Here is a 21,170-nt window from a genome sequence, read left to right as displayed (position 1 = left end):
AATCAAAACAAATCAAAGTTGTTATTTTAACAAGTTGTTTCTCAAACACAGCATAGGCATACTTATAATTAGACCCCAAAACACATTCTGCTACTCTTCCCAAGTATAGCGATACTGAGACTTTTTCACAGTCTAGCCACATAGAGGGCCCAAAATCAAGGAGCACCTTCAGGCATGCTAAGGGCATAAAATGATGCATTTCCTGACTACCTACTACATTTTTGGAGGCCATGGAGCACCAGGACAGTGGAACACCTCCAGAAAATAACCACATTTTAGAAAGCAAACACATTCTACTACTCCTCCCAAGTATGGAGATACTACGTGTGTGTCCATTTTTCAATAATTGTACTGATAATATACCAGACATTGTATCTATGTATCACACAAATCAACCAATTGTATCAAAACCAATGTACTGCAATGGTCGCCTCTATACGAGTGGTCAGGAAATACAGCTTAGTGTAGTGCCACCTATAGTAGTCCCAGTTCCTATAAGCCAAGCAAGCCTAGCCTACTGGTACATGGCTGCCCCCAGGAATGCCATGTCCAGTGGCCAGGAAGAACAGGAGGCTGAAGAAAGGAAGAACAAAAGAGCTCCAGTGATTCCAGAAGTGCAGTTGTCCGCAGTAGATGGCTGGGACTGGTGTCTCACAGGAACATAGTCAGGCGGATGTGTAGATGGGTCAGTTCAGGCTGCAGGCAGAGACATTGTCAACAAACAGACAAAGGATTGGAACTGACAGAAACAATAAATTGCCAGGGTTAGTATAGGCGGCAGGCACTGGTGTGGAAGTGATCAGGAACACTGTTGCTGGTTTACACTGGTCTGGTGATACTGGGAACTAGTGTGGCAGCAATCAGGAACACTGGTCTGGTGATACTGGGACAGGTGTGATGACACCTTTTCTAGTTTACGCTGGTGTGGTGACACTGCGACTGGTGTGGTGGTGATCAGGGACACTGTAACTGGTGTGGTGGTGATAAGGGACAATATGACTGGTGTGGTGGTGATCAAGGACACTGAGAAAGGATCGCAACAGGCAAAAACATGGTCAATATATAAGCCATGGTTAGTACAGACGGCAGGCAGCAGCAACACTGCACGGGTGTGACAGTGATCAGCAACAATGTTGCTGATTTACACTGGTCAGATGACACCGAGGACTAGTGTGGCAGCAATCAGGAACACTGCTGCTGATTACACTGGTCTGATGACACTGCAACTGGTATGGTACTGATCAGGGACACTGTAACTGGTGCGGTGGTGATCAGGGACACTGTCACTGGTGTGGCTGTGATCAGGGACACTGTAGCTAGTGTGGCCTTGATTATGGACAATATGACTGGTGTGGTGGTGATCAAGGTCACTGTAACTGGTGTGGCAATGATTGGGGACAATATGACTGGTGTGGCAGTGATTATGGACAATATGACTGATTTGGTGGGGGTCAGGGACACTGAAACTGGTGTGGAGGTGATCAGAGACACTTCGACTAGTGTGGCAGTGACCAGGGACACTGAAATTGGTTTGGTGGTGATCAGGGACAATATAACTGGTGTGCCGGTGAACAGGGACACTGTGAGTGATGTGGTGGTGATTAGGGACACTGTAAGTGAGTGGCGGTGATTGGGGACACTGTAACTGGTGTGGCGTAATTAAGGACAATATGATAGGTGTGGTGGTGATCAGGGTCCCTGTAACTGGTGTGGCAGTGATTAGGTACAATATGACTGGTGTGGCGGTGATTATGAACAATATGACTGGTGAGGTGGGGGTCAGGGGGTCTAGTGTAACAGTGACAAGGGACACTGAAACTGGTTTGGTGGTGATCAGGGGCAATATGACTGGTGTGGTGGTGATCAGAGACATTGTAAGTGAGATGGTGGTGATTAGGGACATTGTGAGTGGCGGTGATTAGGGACACTGAGAGTGGACATGCAATGATATCAGAGCAGCCAGACATTGTACATGATTTCCACCACAAGCAGTATGATAACACTGCACTTTGGGTGACAGTATGTGAAAAAAATTATAATAACTTTTTTTTTTTTTTTTTAACAATTCTTTTACATTCTGTTACCAGAGTAGAGACACTGTACTACTCTGGGGAGCTGATTTTGCTGTGTAACTTGGGGCATGCAAGAGACGCAGTAGGATGTACAGATAGTTCCTCCCAGGATGACACTTGTCTCTCCCACTCTCTTTTTTTTTGCCTGGTAAGGCTGCCGGTAACATGCTTTCTCTCTTAGGTTGACAACACTGACCTTAGAATAGGACTATAAAACAGCCCCCTATGTGGTAGCATATTTACAATGACAACTTCTCTTTAATGAGACATCAGGGGTCTATTAGTCCTGCACTCCATTGCAGCTAATATAGCCCAGATCATGCTCCATTAGCTGCTTCCCCAACCACAGATGACTGGGGAATGACAGCTCTGAAATCAGAAGTGACAAAATACTTGTTGTTTCAGCTTTATCCACAGTAAGGGAGGATTATAAAACAGATGTTCATTAATCACACTCCACTCTACCAACACCCACTGTGCCCATCCTGGGCCTGCAGTTCATCCTGCATGGCCTGCATCCATAAGAAAGCCATTTCCATAAGAAAGCCAACAGTCAGCAGTTGAAGTATAAACACACGTGTGTAAATTCCAGCATTCCGTGACTGGAGGCAGTCTTTTCATTCATCTGCCAGTTTTCCCATTACAGAAGGCTATGCATTGTGGGAACCTATAGCATGAGTCCTCTGAATGGAGCATGGGGGGAAAGGGTAGGCATAGTTGGCATTTTTGACAAATGCCTGCTACGGGCACAGTGCTGATATTAACCCCTGCAGCACCAGAAGATCAGTACTACGGGGGTAGAGGACTGAGGGTTTACACTGTAAACAGGAGCCCCCAGAACAATGGACACACTTAATTGCTTGGAGGATTGTGGTCTCTGTTAGAGGCTGCAACAACAATAATGTGGAATTAAAATGCATCCGCACGATGCCAAGATGGCTCCTGAGAGATGCCAAAAGGGTGTTTTACAGGTCCAGGGGTGTGGACCCCGTTCAATGGGGGACCCGGTCCCTGAAAGTCCTCAGTGGCGAAACCCACCATGATGGGGGAAGATTGGGCCTGTGTCAGGCCCTGCAGTGAGGACTGGTGAGTACTCCCTCTGGGAGGCCTATCAATATTTCTGTTGTTACTAATATAAAGTGTCTTAGTAGGCCCTGTGTTTCATTGCAAGCGGTTACTGATGTTACAGAGCAAGCTGACAAGCGCAGCTTATGTGTGTCTCCTGCACGTGGTGGTGTGTGCCGCGTGCGCAGGGGCGTGCGCGTGCATCGGTAGCGCACGCCACGTGCATGCACGAGGTCGCCGCGCAGGTCGCGGCGTGCCTGTGTGTGCGTCGTGCAGGGTGCGCATGCGCAGTAGAAACACGGCCACGCGTACGTCACTGGGCGGCGCACAGGTATAAGGGGACGTTACGTATCTGCATGTTCATTGCTGCTAGTCAGTTAAACTCAACAGAGCCTAGTGTGCAGTGGGGCACAGAGGTCTGGTCATAAATTTGGACATTTGCAACAGGTTGAAGGCTGGTAAGGCTGTGGTGGCGGCTGTACGCTGGACCCAGCTAGATAACTCAGAGGGAGTGCCTTTTTTTCCTCAAACTTGTAATCAATGTCCTGCAGGAAACGAGGTACGGGGAGTAGGGCAAGTCCAGGTGTTAAAGGGACTCCTTCAAAAACAGGAGATCAACCTCAGCTTACTGCAGCATCAGTCTCCCCTGAAAGACCTGCGGCATTTGGCCTAGCTGAGCCATTACAGTTGTCAGGTGTAGTGGCCACTACCAATATCCCTGCATCAGCCTATGTTACTAAAGATGATTTAGCATCATTCCTAGCTGGCCTTGAAGGCAAGATAGCAGGAATGATAGGGAGGGAAGAAACGTCATAGACCTCCCTCCCCTGAGCCTGGTCCCAGTGGTGAGACACTTGAGCACCAGGATTCTTTTGGCATGGGTCCCTGTGATTTGGATCCAGAATGGGCAGAGGATTTGGAGGAGGAGGTCATTAAAGACAAAGAGGAAGGGGAGACTGAAGAGTCCTTGACTGGGGATTCAGGTTCTGAAGAACCAATTTCAGCCTCTCAATCTCAAAAATGATTTATCCAGTCCTTGGTCGAGATGGTGAGAGCTGGATTTAAATTACCTCCAGTGCAGGGACCAGGGTCTCCTGTTCTACATTAGGGTCCTTGTGTCCTCAACCAGGTTCCCAGGCGTTTCCTTTACATCCTTTATTGGAACAGGTAATTTACGCTGACTGGGATCACCTGGACAGGACATACTTGCCTCCAAAAAGGTTTTCTTTTTTATATCCTATGGAGGAAAAACTCAGGAAGAAGTGGGATACACCTTTTGGTTGCCATTTCTTCAGTGAATAAAAGTCTGACCTGCCCAGTGGATAATGCCCAGGGATTTAAGGATCCTGCAGATAAAAAGCTGGAATCCTTACTAAAAGCTTCTTTTTCAGTAGCTGGGTCAGCAGTACAACCGGCAGTGGTGGCTATCGGTATGTGTCAGGTGGTAAAGGACCGTTTTAAGAAATTGGTCAGGAACCTGCCTGTTCAAGAGGAAGTTTCTGACGAACCATCAGAACTTCCTCACGCTTTATGTTTTGCGGTAGATGCATCAAAGGACTCAATTCAGCAGATGTCCTGGTTTGCACTACTCTCAATCCATATGCACAGGGTATTGTGGATAAAGAATTGGTCGGCCGAGACGCCATGCAAAAGGCTACTGGCGGCCTTTCCTTTTCACGGTGAGCGTCTATTTGGGGAGGATTTGGACAAATACATCCAAAAAATCTCATGAGGGAAAAGCTCCTTGCTTCCGGTCAAAAGAAGGGGTAAGCAGCCTGCCTTTAAGATTCCCAACACTCCGGGGCCAAGTGCCTCTTCCCCTAAGAAGTATCGACTGCCTCAGCCACCTACCTTTAAGAATCCTCAAGGTCAAAAAAGACCTTGGACTCAGAAACCAGCCAAAACCAATTCCAAGTCTTCCTTGTGAAGGGGCGCCCCCACTCTTGCGGGTGGGGGGCAGACTGCAGTGGTTCGCAGATGCTTGGGGAAAATTGGTTCAGGACAGGTGGTTATTTCCACCATATCTCAAGGTTACAAAATAGAGTTTCGGGATTTTCCCCCAACTCGATATTTGGCATCCAGGGTTCCATCAGACCCGGAGAAAAAGAGGGGCCTATTCCTGGCTTTAGAACAGCTGGAAAGGCAGAAGGTAATCATCAAGGTTCCGCAAAAAGAAAGATTCAAGGGGTTCTACTCGAACCTATTTACAGTGCCGAAGCCAAACGGAGAGGTAAGGCCCATCTTGGACCTCAAATCCCTGAATTCCTTTCTAAACGTCCGAACTTTCCGGATGGAGTCGGTTCGTTCAGTAATCGCATCCTTGAGAAAAGGAGATTTTTTAGCGTCCATAGACATCAAGGACGCATACCTGCATGTACCGATTTTTGGTCCACATCAAAGATTCCTGCAATTTGCAGTAGAAGGGTGTCATTTCCAGTTTGTGGCACTTCCATTCGGTCTAGCCACGGCCCCTCGGGTCTTCACAAAGGTACTGGCCCCAGTGTTGGCTTGCCTAAGGTCCCAAAAGATCTCGGTGGTAGGATATCTTCTTAAGGGATCAAGCTTACTTCACCTTGGTAGAAAACATTACGACTACGGTCCGTTTCCTAAGGTTTTTAGGCTGGATTCTAAATATGGACAAATCGGCCCTTCGTCCAGCTCAGGCCTTAACATATCTGGGTCTGATCTTGGACACAACCCAAGAAAAGATAATTCTACCTCCCTTGAGAGTCAGCTCTATAGTGGAGCTGGTTCAGAGAGTCAAGGGGGTAGAAGGTCCTTCGATTTGTCTATGCATGAGGCTGTTGGGCAAGATGGTGTCATCCTTCAGCGCAGTTCCCTATGCGCAGTATCACTCCAGGATGTTGCAGAAAGCTATCCTGGAAGCCTGGGACAAGTCGATTCAAACCTTGGATCATCCCATGTCTCTATCCCTAAAGATAAAGAGGGAACTCTCTTGGTGGTCAAAGACCAGCAACTTGAATGGCGGAAAATCCTTTCCACCAGTAACCTGGAAGGTAGTAATAACGGACGCCAGTTGTCTAGGCTGGGGAGCAGTCCTGGAAGCGGCTTCCGTCCAGGGAATATGGTCTCAGGCAGAGAAGTCCTTACCCATCAATCTGCGAGAGATTCGGGCAGCCCGCTTGGCTCTCCTATTTTGGACGTCCAGACTGCAGAGATTTCCTGTCCGGATTACAACTCCACGGTGGTGGCATACATCAACCACCAAGGGGGCACCCGAAGTTGGGTGGCCCAAAGAGAAGTAAATCACATATTAACTTGGGCAGAGAGACATGTGCCGTTTCTGTCAGCAGTCTTTATTCCAGGGGTGGACACTTGGCTGGCAGACTACCTAAGTCGCCAGCAGTTACTGCCGGGAGAGTGGTCTCTTCACCCCAAAGTTTTCCTTCAGATCTGCCAGCATTGGGGGGTGCCAGATGTGGATCTTCTGGCATCCAGATTCAATGCCAAGGTGGACAGGTTTGTATCCAGGACCAGAGATCCTATTGCTATCGGAATGAATGCATTGGTATTTCCTGATTTATGCTTTCCCTCTGATCCAGATGCTGCCGCACCTGTTGGGCAGGATGCAGGAGGAACAAAGTACAGTGATCCTGGTGGCCCCGAAGTGCCCCAGGAGATCCTGGTATTCAGAGATTGTGAGAATGGCGGTAGAGGACCCGCTATGTCTCCCAGACCGTCCAGATCTGTTATCTCAAGGTCCCATATACCATCCTTCTTACGGTCACTGAATTTGATGGCATGGCTATTGAGACCAGGGTACTGAAGGACCGTGGTATCAGAGGTTCAGTCTTATCTACTCCGATTAAGGCTAGAAAGCCAGTTTCTAGAAGTATCTACCATAGTTTTTGGAAATCGTATATTTCCTGGTGCAAGAAAAAGAGGTGGCATCCTCGCAAGTATGCGATTGGGAGGATCCTTGCCTTTCTTGAATCAGGAATTGATTTAAATTTATCTTTAGGAACCATTAAAGGGCAAATTTCGGCCTTATCGCTTTTTTCCAGAGGCCAATTGCTTATCATTCCTTAGTGCGAACCTTTGTGAAGGGGGTACTGCACTTAAAACCGCCGGTTAAGCCTCCCTTAAGCCCTTGGGACTTGAACTTGCTGTTATCAGCCCTGCAGGTTCAACCCTTTGAACCAATGAGGCATATCCCTTTAATCCTGTTGACCAGAAAATTGTTTTTTCTTGTAGCCATAACTTCGGCTAGAAGGGTGTCTGAATTGGCCGCCCTTTCATGTAAGGAACCGTTTCTATTTTTACATCAGGACAAGGTGGTGATTTTTTACCTAAGGTGGTTTCCAATTTTCAATTGAATCAGGATATCATTTTACCTTCCTTTTTTCCCAATCCTAAGACTAAAGAGGAAAAGTCACTTCACTCACTGGATGTGGTGAGAGCGGTCAAGGTTTACTTAAACATGTCAGCTCCCGTTCGGAAGACTGACTCCCTTTTTGTCCTGCCAGAGGGTCCTAAGAGGGGACAGGCAGCAACTAGTTCAACTATCTCTAGGTGGATTCGCCAGCTCATTATCCAAGCTTATGAGTTGAAACCATAGGTGTGCGCAGCCTATTGCATTAGGGTGTTCACCCCAAAGCTCCAACACATATGCATTTGACATATTTACCGGCCTCTTCCCTGCTCTCCATCCTGAAACAATGGGAGGAAGGGGGAGCAAGGGAGCACATGGGAGACCCGGGCAACAGAAGGAAGAGGATCGGGGAAATGAGGGGTGGCGGGGGTGGCATATATTAGTACCAATCTCCTATATTTTCCTCCTGTGGCAGCTGAATGTTGACAAAAGGGAGAGGAGAAGCCTACTTTCAGCTGCTGCAGGAGGAAAATACAGATAGGTTCCACTAAATTCCACCCACGCCACCTCTCCTGTCCAGGTTCTGAGGGTCGGCAAGGAAGTGTTGTGGTTTACCTGTCATCTGCCCACCATTGACAGGTTGCCAACCCCAGAATTAGGGTGTGCCCAGGCACACCTGGCACACCCCTTGTGCACGTCTATGGTTGAAACGCAGGGTTCCACCTCGGTTTTTCAAAGCTCACTCTACTAGAGGAGTTAGTACATCATGGGCAGTGCGCCAACAGGTGTCTATGGCTCAGGTTTGCAAAGCGGCAACTTGGTCTTCAGTTCATATGTTCACCAGGTTTTACCAGCTGGACATTAGATCTCAAACAGAGACTGTTTTTGGCCACAGCGTGCTGCAAGCAGCCATATAAGTCCTGGGTCTGAAGGGGATCTTTGAATACTGTGTTCCCTCCCCTCAAATGCATTACTTTAGGATATCCCAGATAGTCATTACTATGGTGCTCTGTGTCCCGTGATGTACGATAAAGAAAAATGGATTTTTAAAACAGCTTACCTGTAAAATCCTTTTCTTGGAGTACATCACGGGACACAGAGGTCCCTCCCTTCTTTTCTGGGATCTTCATTGCTTGTTACAAAACTAAAGGTACTTCCTGTATGGGAGGGGTTATATGGGAGGAAGCCTTCTTACTATTGGTTGCCAGTGTCCAATCACCTAAAGGTAGCATATAACCCAGATAGTCATTACTATGGTGCTCTGTGTCCCGTGATGTACTCCAAGAAAAGGATTTTACAGGTAAGCTGTTTTAAAAATCCATTTATTTTACTTTCTGCTTTAAAACGTACCCAATAAAAAAATGTAAAACATCAAATGTTTTCATCAATTTAGGCCAATATGTATTCTGCTACATATTTTGGTAAAAAAATCCCCATAAGCATATATTGATTGGTTTGCGCAAAAGTTATAGTGTCTACAAACTATGAGATATATTTTTGGAATTTTTATTTATTTATTTTTTGCTAGTAATGGCAACGATCTGCAACTTATAGCGGGACTGCGATATTGCGGCGAACAAATCGGACACCTAACTGACACTTTTTGGGGACCAGTGACACTAATACAGTGATCAGTGCTAAAAACATGCACTGTCACTGTACTAATGACACTGACAGGGAAGGGGTTAACATCAGGGGCAATCAAAGGGTTAACTGTGTTCCTAGGGAGTGCTTTCTAACTATGTGGGGGGTGCTTGTACTGTGGGAAGGCAGAGATCCGAGTGCCTGCTTAGCAGAAACACATGATCTCTACCTTCCCTTGTCACAGAATGGCAATCTGCCGAATGATCGGGACACAACAGCGGGAGGCAGGTCGCCGGTGGCATGCGTACGCGCCCCACACCGAAAGTGCAGTTTTATGTACAGGTACATGATTCTGCACAGAGCGGCCGCCCTGCCACAGTAAATGTACATGGGGCAGTCGACATCTGGTTAACCGCTTCAGCCCCCGGAAGATTTGGCTGCTCAGTGATCAGACCATTTTTTGCGATACGGCACTGCGTCGCTTTAACTGACAATTGCACGGTCAAGCGAAGTTGTACCCAAGCACAACTGATGTCCTTTTTTTCCCACAAATAGAGCTTTCTTTTGGTGGTATTTGATCATCTCTGCGGTTTTTATTTTTTGCGCTACAAACAAAAAAAGAGGGACAATTTAGAAAAAAACATGTTTTGTACTTTTTGCTATAATAAATATCCCTAATTTTTTTTAAAAAAAGCAAATTTTTTCCTCAGTTTAGGCCAATATGTATTTTTCTACATATTTTTGGTAATAAAAATCGCAATAAGCGTATATATTGATTGGCAAAAGTTATAGCGTCTACAAAATAGGGGAAATATTTATGGCATTTTTTCAATTTTTTTTTTTTTTACTAGTAATGGCGGTGATCAGCGAATTTATTGGGACTGCAACATTATGACGGACAGATCGGACACTTTTGACACATTTTTGGGACCAGTGGCATCTATACAGCGATCAGTGCTATAAAAATGCACTGATTACTGTGTAAACGTCACTTGGCAGGGAAGGGGTTAACAGTAAGGGGCGATCAATGGGTTAACTGTGTTACCTAGGGAGTGATTCTAACTGTGGGGGGATGGGACTGCCTGGATGAGGAGAGCGATCTGTTGTTCATACTTAGTATGAACAACAGATCGCTCTCCTCACCCCTGACAGCACGGAGATCTGTCTGTTTACATTGACAGATCTCCGCTCTGTCTCTGTGTGGAGCGATCGCGCATGCCCGGCAGTCATCTCGACCACCGGATATGCGCATCGGCTCCAGCTTCATGCTGCGGGTGGCTAAGCGCGCCCCCTAGTGGTCAAAAGGCGAACTGACGTAAGGTAAAGTTGATTCGCCCAGGGGAGCTGACCTGCCGCAGTACAATTTCGGCGGCTGGTCGGCAAGTGGTTAAAGTGGATCTTTAGTCAGAAAATGAAGATCACTTCAGGCTGGCCCCTTTTGCATGTATAGCAGTGTAAAACATAAAAAATAAGTGCCTATACTGTTTATAATCCAGTAAGGCACTGTCTCAGTTGTCCTGTATTCACAGCACTGTGCCAATAATCAGTAAGTCACTAGAGGCCTAATAGCTGACACCCTAATGATTTATTGCTGCAGAGGAGAAGGGAGGAAACAGGAATGACACAGACCAAGCTGAGGGTACACATATTAGGGAGGGAGAATAGAAAAGTAGGAGAGGGTACAGGCCATACACAAGGGATACACAAAAGAGTTAAACCTACAAGGATAGAGCCTTGTCTTATCTCTCTGATATTCTCTCCTTTTTGCCAGCAGCTCTATGAACTTCAGCACTGAAAAGTTTCTGTCAGCCTTCCTCTCTAGCTAAGTCAAGACATACAATCAAGGCTGGAAAATGTGCATATTTTAATTACAGAAAGTGATATATAGTTTGTGAGACTAAAAAGGGGGAGAGAGTTCCAAATAAGGAAATAATTGCTCTAGGCTTCAACAAAATAGTGGCCCTCAGCAAAAAGAAACAGGAGAAATGCTGGAGGCAATTTAGAGCACACAATAATTTTGGTTGTATAATTATTAATGTGGAAAGTATGTATTTTCTACTGTCATTCAAAGAATATTAATTGTTATCAAACTGTAATGGTTAAAGTTCTGCTTTAATCCGCATATATTTTGCCTTCTCTCCTTTTTTTACCCCCCCCCCCCCCTCAAAGATGTTAGTGTAATTTTAAAATAATACCTTTCCATTTTCATTGCACATCTTATTTTTGACCCGGGGACGTTGTCACTGGGTCTCTTTGCTTCTCTATGCAATGCAGGCAGCTTAAAAACTGGTGGGAGTGACAGTAAACTTGGTAAGGCATGTTGTACTTTACATACTCTTGACCCCTGCATTCTATATGTTATATCATAAATTTCAAACTTCTGACAGCTCCTGAAAAAAGCATACATTGTCTTAACAGTTGATGGCCTTTAAGTGACCCGCAAGGAAGTTCTACTTAGCTTGAATGTCTACATTCTGGGCAGAAAGCACATGGAATAATTTTAAAGTTTCATTTTTAATGTTCCTTTGTCCAGATGTTTATGTGCATCTGTGAGACTCTAGCTTGTGGAACGGTAATGACAGAAAAGAGGAAAATAGCCCATGGGACCTTAAATGAGGCAAGCATGGGGGCCAACAAAATGGGGTAAACATAGTAACATGGTTTATTTTGAAACCTGAGTATATACATAGACATGAAAGCCAAGCTAAAGGGTAGCATTGTGACAAATTGCTTAAAGACAAACACAAATAATATTGTATAAAATATGTGGAATTATACAAGAATCTAAAACTCAATACATTTCGCGGGCCACTGCTCACTTCTTCAGGAGTTGGTCTTTGTATGCAGTATATCAAAAAAGGCCAAGTATCAAATAAAGGTATATGTCACAAAAATATCTTTTGCGAATAGAGGCCCCAAAGAGCCCCCATTCTTACAAATCGGCGAAGCCGAGGTTCCAAAAAGTGATCTCCCAAGAGGCGGCCACAGAGTACATCTGGCTCAGGAGCTGAAGGGGTGAAGCTGCCAGCAAACCACCAGGGGAACAAGCGGGGTGAAGGCATGGCTCAAGGGTAGAAGGTGTGTCATGGGTAGTATCAGACTTGTCTCTTCTTTTGTGGAACAGTAATGAAGGTGTAATTTGTGGGTACTGTGGCACTGTATGTGGTATATACAGTAGTACAAAGAAGCAAATGCTTGCACAATTAATGTATATTATTTAGAGTCTGCATATTAAAACTCAAGTATAAGCCCTAACATGACTGATTCTCTTTAAAACTACAACCAGTGGTTTTAAACCACTCCCCCCAACATTTATTCCTGCCTAAGCCTTTAAAGCAGGGTGCAGTAATAGTCAAAGAAGGGTTCAGTTTCACAGCACCAATGACTCCTCAGTAATCTAAGTAATAATTTGGGTCTCTATTAAAACATTTCCTAACACTTTTTCATTGATATATACAGATAGATAATGATATATAAATATATATATTATCAAAAGTATTGGGACACCCGCCTTTACACGCACATGAATTTTAATGACATCCTAGTCTTAGTCCGTAGGGATCAATGTTGCTTTGGCCCACCCTTTGCAGCTATAACAGCTTCAACTCTTCTCGGAAGGCTGTCCACAAAGTTTAGGAGTGTGTCTATGGGAATGTTTGACCATTCTTCCAGAAACGCATTTGTGAGGTCAGGCACTGATGTGGACAAGAAGGCCTGGTTCGCAGTCTCCGCTCCGATTCATCCCAAACATGTTCTGTCAGGTTGAGGTGAGGACACTGTGAAGGCCAGTCAAGTTCCTCCACCCCAAACTCGCTCATCCATGTCTTCATGGACCTTGTTTGTGCACTGGTGCGTAGTCATGTTGGAACAGGAAGGGGCCATCCCCAAACTGTTCCACAAAGTTGGAAATATGAAATTGTCCAACATGTCTTGGTATGCTGACGGCTTAAGAGTTCCTTTCACTGGAACTAAGGGGCCAAGCCCAACTCTTGAAAAACAACCCCACACCATAATCCCCCCTCCACCAAATGATTTGGACCAGTGCACAAAGCAGGGTCCATAAAGACATGGATGAGCAAGTTTTGGGTGGAGGAATTCGACTGGCCTGCACAGAGCCTTGACCTCAACCAGATAGAACACCTTTGGGATGAATTAGAGTGGAGACTGCGAGCCAGGCCTTCTTGTCCACATCAGTGCCTGATGTCACAAATGCACTTCTGGAAGAATGGTCAAAAATTCCTGTAGACACACTCCTAAACTTTATGGACAGGCTTCCCAGATGAGTTGAAGCTGTTTTAGCTGCAAAGGGTGGGCCACCTCAATATTGAACCCTACAGGCTAAGACTGGGATGCCATTAAAGTTCATGTGTGTGTAGGCAGGTGTCCCAATACATTTGGTATATACTGTATATATATATATATATATATATATATATATATATATATATATATATATATATATATATTATTACTAGATTTATAGAAACACCAAAGGGTAGCTGCAAGTCATGTTTGCATGTTTAAATCATGAAATCACATTAGGTGCTCAAAGTGGTCACCATTAGCATCCAGACCCTTTTGATTTCGGTAAACTACTGTATGAACAACATTGAATAGAGTGTCCACAGGATTGGCTCTGCATGATGTTTAAATTTCTTCCCATTCAGGGTAGGTGGTTTTCTACAGTACACCACATCCTTAATGTTCCTCACAGATAGAAATAAGTGTTAAGTTCTGGGAATGTGGAAGGAATTAACCGGCACTTTTACATCCTATCTAATGTCCTGGCAGAATGTCATTGAGGTAGGCTCTCATGTGTCGGTGGTAGTGAGGTGGTGCGCCATCTTTCTGGAAGTAAAATTGCTAATTTTCTTCAACTCTCTCCTGACGGTCATATATATACTAATGATCTCTTATTAAAAATCAGAGAACTACCCCAATGCCATGAAGATATAATTCTTGTGACCTGGGATGTCACAAGTCTCTATACATCAATTCCACATCAGGCAGGCATTGAGGCTGCGATTAGTCTAATTAGAAATTGTCAGGAATACTCTGAGGCTCAGATCCTACTTTTTGAGAAATTATTTAATGCCGTGTTGTACAACAACAATTTTATGTTCAAATAACAATTTTTTATACAGCTGACTGGAGTCCAATGTTGCCCCGCCATACGCATGTTCATTCATGAATTATTTTGAACATAGGTACATTTTCACCAATGAGATTTTCCAGAGGTATTGCACCACCTGGTGGAGCTATATAGATGATATTTTTGAGATATGGCAGGGCAACATTGAATCCCTTAAAATGTTTGATGAAATATTGAATGGGTTCTCCCCAGATATCCAATTTAAAATGCACATTGGTGGTGATTCTGTTCCCTTTCTGGACACAAGGATCTATTTAGATCATGGCCAGATCGAGACAGACTTGTACACTAAACCTACTGATAGGAATCAACTTCTAAAATTTGATAGTTATCACCCTCCTCGTGTTTTCAAATCATAAGGAGTCAACTCCTTAGCGTTGTAAGTATTGTCAGTAATGACATAATTAGAAACACCAGATTAAGAGAGATGTGTCAGAGGTTTAGGGAACAGGGATACCCAGAGAAACAGATCCAGCAGGAATTTAGGAGAATTCAGCAACCAGATATGACTTGTGGCTACAGGAGTCAGAAACAGGTGAGAACAAGGATACCGTTTGTATTTCAGTTTCACAGTTACAGTGAAAAAATCTTTAACATTGTGAAAAAGCATTGGCCACTTTTGAAGCGATCTTATCCTCAAATAGATGAGTTCCAACAGATCCCCATAAAAGCATATCGGCGAAATAAAACATTAAGGGATACTCTGGTGCAATCAGAATTTAGGACCAATACCCAGGAAACTAAACTAACATTTCTTGGTAAAAAAAGAAAGGGATGTTTTCCATGTTTAAACTGCATTCAATGTAACCTGTTGTTAAAGGGCGACCATTATGTTCATCCTAGCAATGGGGAGAAGATAATGGTTAATGGCTTTTACACCTGCCAGTCATCATATGTTGTATATATTCTCGTATGCCCCTGTAACCTTATTTATGTTGGTGAGACGACCCAAAAAATCAAAGATCGAATAGCACAACAAGATCAGACATTCACAACCAGGTCTTTCGGTATCACAACACTTTTTGGAAAGAGGACACAAAGAGTCAGAATTGCGCTTTATGGCATTGGAGGAGGTTTTTTGTGACAAAAGAGGGGGTGATAGGATTTTAAAACTCAAAAAGCGGGAAGTATGGTGGATTAATAGGTTACAGTCTCTTCATCCCAAGGGGATGAATAGAGACTATGACCTATACTTATTCTTATAATGTATAGGGGCGAGAATTTTTTGGAATATATACATGTGTATACTAATAATATATATGTGTATTTCTATTTTTTGTCTTTTTAGATTCAATGGATACTTTTTCGTTTATTCTGAATGTTTACAACCTGTTACACATTCTGGATGAATATTGAAACAAAGAAGTGTCAGATTAAGAATAGGGGATTTCCACATGTGAATCATTTGTTGAAAGTACTTAAGGAAGATGATATGCTGTAGATTTAATTATTCTGACATTGTTTGAATACTAGGCATGAAATATTTAGTGTAAATATGTAATATATGCATATATTTGACTGCTTTTCAGTGGTTTATATCACACACCAGTTAAGGATTTTTATCATTAGTAGTAGGATGGGGTTACCTTTCAGGTAGTGGATAAATGAATGATTTTGTATCAGTGTATTACATGCAGCCAGAGAAGCCTGATGAAGAGTAGTTTATGCTCGATACTGTACAGTGGCTTGCATGCCTGCACTTTGTATGTTTGAAAAACTTTGAAGTAAAAGAAGAATTGCATCGAAGCATTGGTCCTGTCTTTTATATATATATATATATATATATATATATATATATATATATATATATACTGTATATATAAAAACATTATGCTTGCTTTTGTCTATCTGAGTTGGCTCATAAATATTCATGTACATTCACCTATTCACATACAATTACGTCTACTATAGTGTATGTCTCTTGGTTCCTCAGACACCTGTGGATGTCAAAACAAATCAGTTTCTAAACGAATGGAATGCCTGTAGCAGTATATAAAAATAAATTCTAATCCTTTACATGGGCCAGAACAAGGAGACTTAAAAGAGATAAATATAATATGTATTCTAGATGCAACCTGATTGAGCACAGGGGTTGTCACGTGAGTTCATTGCCCAGAGGACAGGTAAGTATAGTTGACACTCAGAACTTCTAAAATGAAGGTCCCAGGAGAAGGGACCACAGACTTTCCTCGTGTCAGGCTCTATAAACCCTAGTGTCTGTCACAGTCACAGAGAGGACATCTCATTACTGGGAGCTGACCAGACATTACTCTTAATTAAAGAGGCACTGAGGCGAGGTGCCAGCTGGGAACAGACGTGAGATGTCCTGCAGCCAAAAATATGTATCAGGAGACTTGGTGCAGGTTTAACCCATTCACGTTATGGAACGTTGCACTGTATCTTTACATAAACTCTTACTTTTTTTCTATTATTAATTCTCCCTACAATTTGCCGTATAACTGCTTTTTATTATAAACTTATGATGCATTAATCATTAACATATAAAAGTGTGCAAGCCATACATACTATTGTGAGCTCTCACTATCCCATGTTAAAATGGAGCACGGTTGCTTTGAAAATATTAGCACTCCAGGCAGGAGGACCACATTTAAGATTGGTGCATTAGTGTGAATACAATATTGTTAGGTTGTAGAATTGACATTCTAATGCCTGTCTTCTGTTATGCCACAAAAGATGGTGCCACTAGAAATTGTTGTAGCAAATTAGGAGAGATGTGTCAGGAAACAAACTACTGTGTGAGAGGAGCCTGAGATGGCAGGTGACATTCTTTTATTCTGTCAATGTATTCTTGCTTCAGGGCAGTAATGCTATAAAGAAGCTACATAGGTTCAGCTTCACTTCCTCGGTTCTAATATGTGACCCAAAAGTCAAATATTAGCAGTTTTCATTGAAGACTTCCCACAGAGTTAGTTTGTCTTGTGATGCATTCTCGTTAAAGTAATCCTAGCTACAGAACGGTACAAACAATACAGTGTGAGCCATTGAGCCATTTAATTGAATTTGTTTATTCAGTTTATTGAGTTTTTCTCTGTTCCCCTATAGTTCTCTCTCTCTCTCTCTCTCTCTCTCTCTCTCTCTCTCTCTCTCTCTCTCTCTCTCTCTCTCTCTCTCTCTCTCTCTCTCTCTCTCTCTCTCTCTCTCTCTCTCTCTCTCTCTCTCTCTCTCTCTCTCTCTCTCTCTCTCCCTTTTTGTATCCCTCCCCAGTTCTTGTCCTACGTTCCCTAACTTCTCCTTCACTCCAATCCCCCCTAAACTGTTGGATCTTTAACCACTTGCCGACCCCCAGCAGTACATTTACTGCTGGCAGGCTGCTGCCCTGGGCACCATGACGTACCCATACATCATTGTGAACTTCCTGGTTTAGAGGCTTGCATGTGCACGCCCCCTGCTGATTTATGCTTGATCTGATCTTGGACACAGCATCAGTTTGTCAGCAGGTTACAGACAATTATTTTGGCTGCATACGTGCTGATCGGCTGTTGCCAATCACAGCACAGTGATCTATATGTTTGTAAACACATAGATTCTGGCTGGATTTCTCCCTGCTTTCAGTTACTATTCAAAACTGAAAGCAAGGAGAGACTCCAGCCAGATCTGTAAGTAAAAGCAGCAAACTTACACTTGCTTACACTTGTTAGGCACACAGTTAACCCCTTGATTGCCCTCCTGATCACTCCTGTCACCTAGTCAGTGTCTTTAGTACAGTGTACAGTATTATCACTGATCACTGTATTAGTGACACTTGCGACGTCAGTGTCAATTAGTCAGTTATTGTCCCTCCCTGCCAGTGTCAGTTAGCGCCATATTGCCCATCACACTATCAGTCACATTATACAGTAAGTCGCTGATCACCACCATTACTGGTTTTGTGTCTGTACAGATCAGTATCTTGATCACAATCAGAACTATACTAGTGTCTCCAGTAGTATAGTGTCCCCAAAAAACGCAGTTTGGTTTTTACCAAAGACACGTAGCAGAATACAATTTCTTTGGCCTAAATGTATGAAGAAATTTGAGTTTATTGGATATATTTTATAACAGAAAGTAGAAAATATTTATCATCAAAATTTTCGGTATTTTTTTTTTCATTTATATGATTAAAAAAAAAAAAAAAAACACCAAAAGTAAGCTCTATTTGTGTGAAAAGTGATGTCAAGTGATGAAATGGTGGCATAATCTATTATATGACTATATAATTTGTGGAACTCAGAGTGATAATATAGTTTTTCTCGGTTCCTTGTCAACTTTGTCAACTTTTTCAAACTTTATTGTAATGTTCTCACAAACATGAAATAAAGATTATATATAAAAGTAGTCCTAGCAGCAGATATATTTTCTTATGTTAAAGAGGAAGTAAACTCCCCTTGTTTGTTTGTACCTATAGGTAAGCCTATAATAAGGCTTACCTATAGTTACTATAAATATCTCCGTGCACCGTTTAGGAGATATTTACTGTAACCTGCGCCAATTACGTCATCAGCACATGCGCTATGAAGGAATGGCTGCCCGTGCCGTTTCTTCAGGGCCCTGTGCCATGACCTGCATCATCGCGGCTCCAGGCCAATTACAGTGCCGGAGGCCGCAAACCCAGAAGAAACACTGTGAAATATGAAAGCCATCTTAGCGGTGTGAGGGTGCGACTGAGAGGGCTTTGCTCTAAAGTGAGTATTTCATAATGAGCTAATATGCAATGCAGGCTGATGGCTTTTTCTCATCCTAGGCAAAATTACATCTGGAGCTGAAAGACTGCTTTTGAAGATAAAATTAGATTAAGATTAAAGTGGAGTTCCAACCCCCAAAAAAATTAGTAATGTGTTTTAAAAAAAAAAAAAAAACATTTGGAGAATTTTTTTTTTTTTTTACTCACTAATGCCTGTTGCTAGGGGGTCCCTCGTAGTCCGTCTCCTTTGATGCCTCGGCTCCTGACGTCACTTCCCTCGGCGCAGGAAGGGAGATCGCCTCTCTCCCCTCCCTCTTGTCAATCATCTGGGACACGTGACCGGTCCCAGATGAATGGGGGCCAGTGACAGCGCACGGCGCGGCTTGCTCATGCGCAGTGGGTGCCCGGCTGTGAAGCCACAGCCGGGGCGCCCACAGTTAGAATGCCAGTGCCGCCGAGCGGAGGGGGGGACGAGCGGGGCTTCGATCCCCCGCATCGCTACACCCTGGGACAGGTAAGTGTCCAATTAAAAGTCAGCAGCTGCTCATTTGTAGCTGCTGACTTTTAATTTTTTTTTTTTTAAATGGGAACCCCACTTAAGAATCAGTTTGAACTGAGTGCCTATTTGCTGCCCCAAAACCCAAGGCACTGAATTGCACAAATAAAGGCTTCACTTTCTAAAGTAAAAGCTCTGACGTGCACCCTGTGAGGGGCGGAATCTTTCACCAGTAGTAAAGCTAGCCACACATATTTTTTGTTCAGCCTACAGGCTGAATGAAAAACATCTAAAAGATTCCTTGATCCACACTAATTGCTCAGATGGACGAATCCCTCCTTCCGGGCTACTGTATTCTGACAGCTGCTGTCAGCGGCTGTAAGAATAATAGAACAGCAGCTGAGTTTGATTGGATTCAGCAGCTGCATGTCTGACAATTTTCGCTCAGGCCCTTCAATTTTTCAATCAAAGATTGTTGGGCAGGAGGGGGCCAAGAGAGCCACCTGCATTAAGTTTGAGTATATGGCAAGGTTAAAGCACAGAAGGCAAAAGGGACCTAGATGAAAATTTTTGCATAAATGAGTTTCCTAAAACACTCATGAACAAACTGGAATGTATGAATTTTGCAATTCTATTGCCAGCTTATAAGTGGGGTGCAGCGTAATGTGGTGGCAATAATTCACAGTCAGGTACAATTGAAAACCTTGTATGGAAGAAATGCAGCGACAGTTCAGAACAACCCAGAGGGATGCCTGCCCAACCGCGTACACTCAATAAAGTGCAGAAAACAGGTATCGGCCAGGTTGACAAAGTGTAAGAGAGGCTCAATACATGTTGGAATGAGAAGGTGGGCTCATGCTCATACTTATGTGCATGCTCATAATTCTGAGCAAAAGCTCAATGCAAAAGAGGCATTGTCACACTCATGCAGACGTATTAGCGTGTGGAGAAAAAATATGCGCATGCAGACACATATGGGCACTGGCGCCAAACAGCCTATTTAAGCTAGATTCTTATGGATGGATTGCTAAGTGGTCTTCAGCTAGTTTATGCTTTACCTGAACCTTGACCTGCTATATCTGCTTAACTGTGTACCACTCGGCTTGCCTCTGACCTGTCCCTGGATTTCTGCCTTGATCCAGTTCCTGGTTCCTGTCTGGTGATCTACGGTCATCTGCTTTCTGCAAACCCCAGCTGTCGCTACCTGCTACATGCCACTCTGTGCCCTCACACTTCCTGTCATAACTACCAGGGGTGTGGGACAAGAGGTGCATGAGATGCCTTCTCTCCAGCTCGATCTTCATCAGGTACATGATACAGAGTCTGTTACGAGAGCGGAATGCGGCCTTGCCATCTCGTGCCCAAGAGGGATAAGGTCCAAAAGAGTTGCAACCCTAATCTTTCCCTCCTCGACAGGAACTTTTCCCTACGCTGCCAACTCACATAAAGCACCCCAAACCTGGGAGCCAGGGCCTTAAGTAGGCTCTGCCTGACCCAAGATGGCTGCCAGAGTTACATGGAGCAGCAGCATTCAATTGGTTGTTTCTCCAGTGATCCAGGAAACCGTAGAGGAACTGTGTTCCTCTTGACCTCCTCTCAAGCTGGAGTGCCACTGCAGAGGAGCACTACCTGCAGTGGAGAAAGCAGACTGCACCTGCCTACAACCTTAATGCTTCAATATACAGGCAAACACTGAAATGTAAATAATAGGACAGCTGTCATTAAAGTGGAGTTCCACCCACTTTTACAACTCTTCAGCATCCCTCACTAAACTGTGCACTGTAAAC

This window comes from Aquarana catesbeiana, linkage group LG02, assembly GCF_042186555.1.
Source record: "Aquarana catesbeiana isolate 2022-GZ linkage group LG02, ASM4218655v1, whole genome shotgun sequence".
In the NCBI taxonomy this organism is placed as follows: domain Eukaryota; kingdom Metazoa; phylum Chordata; class Amphibia; order Anura; family Ranidae; genus Aquarana; species Aquarana catesbeiana.
The sequence above is the reverse complement of the archived record's forward strand: the minus strand, read 5'-3'. Positions refer to the sequence as shown.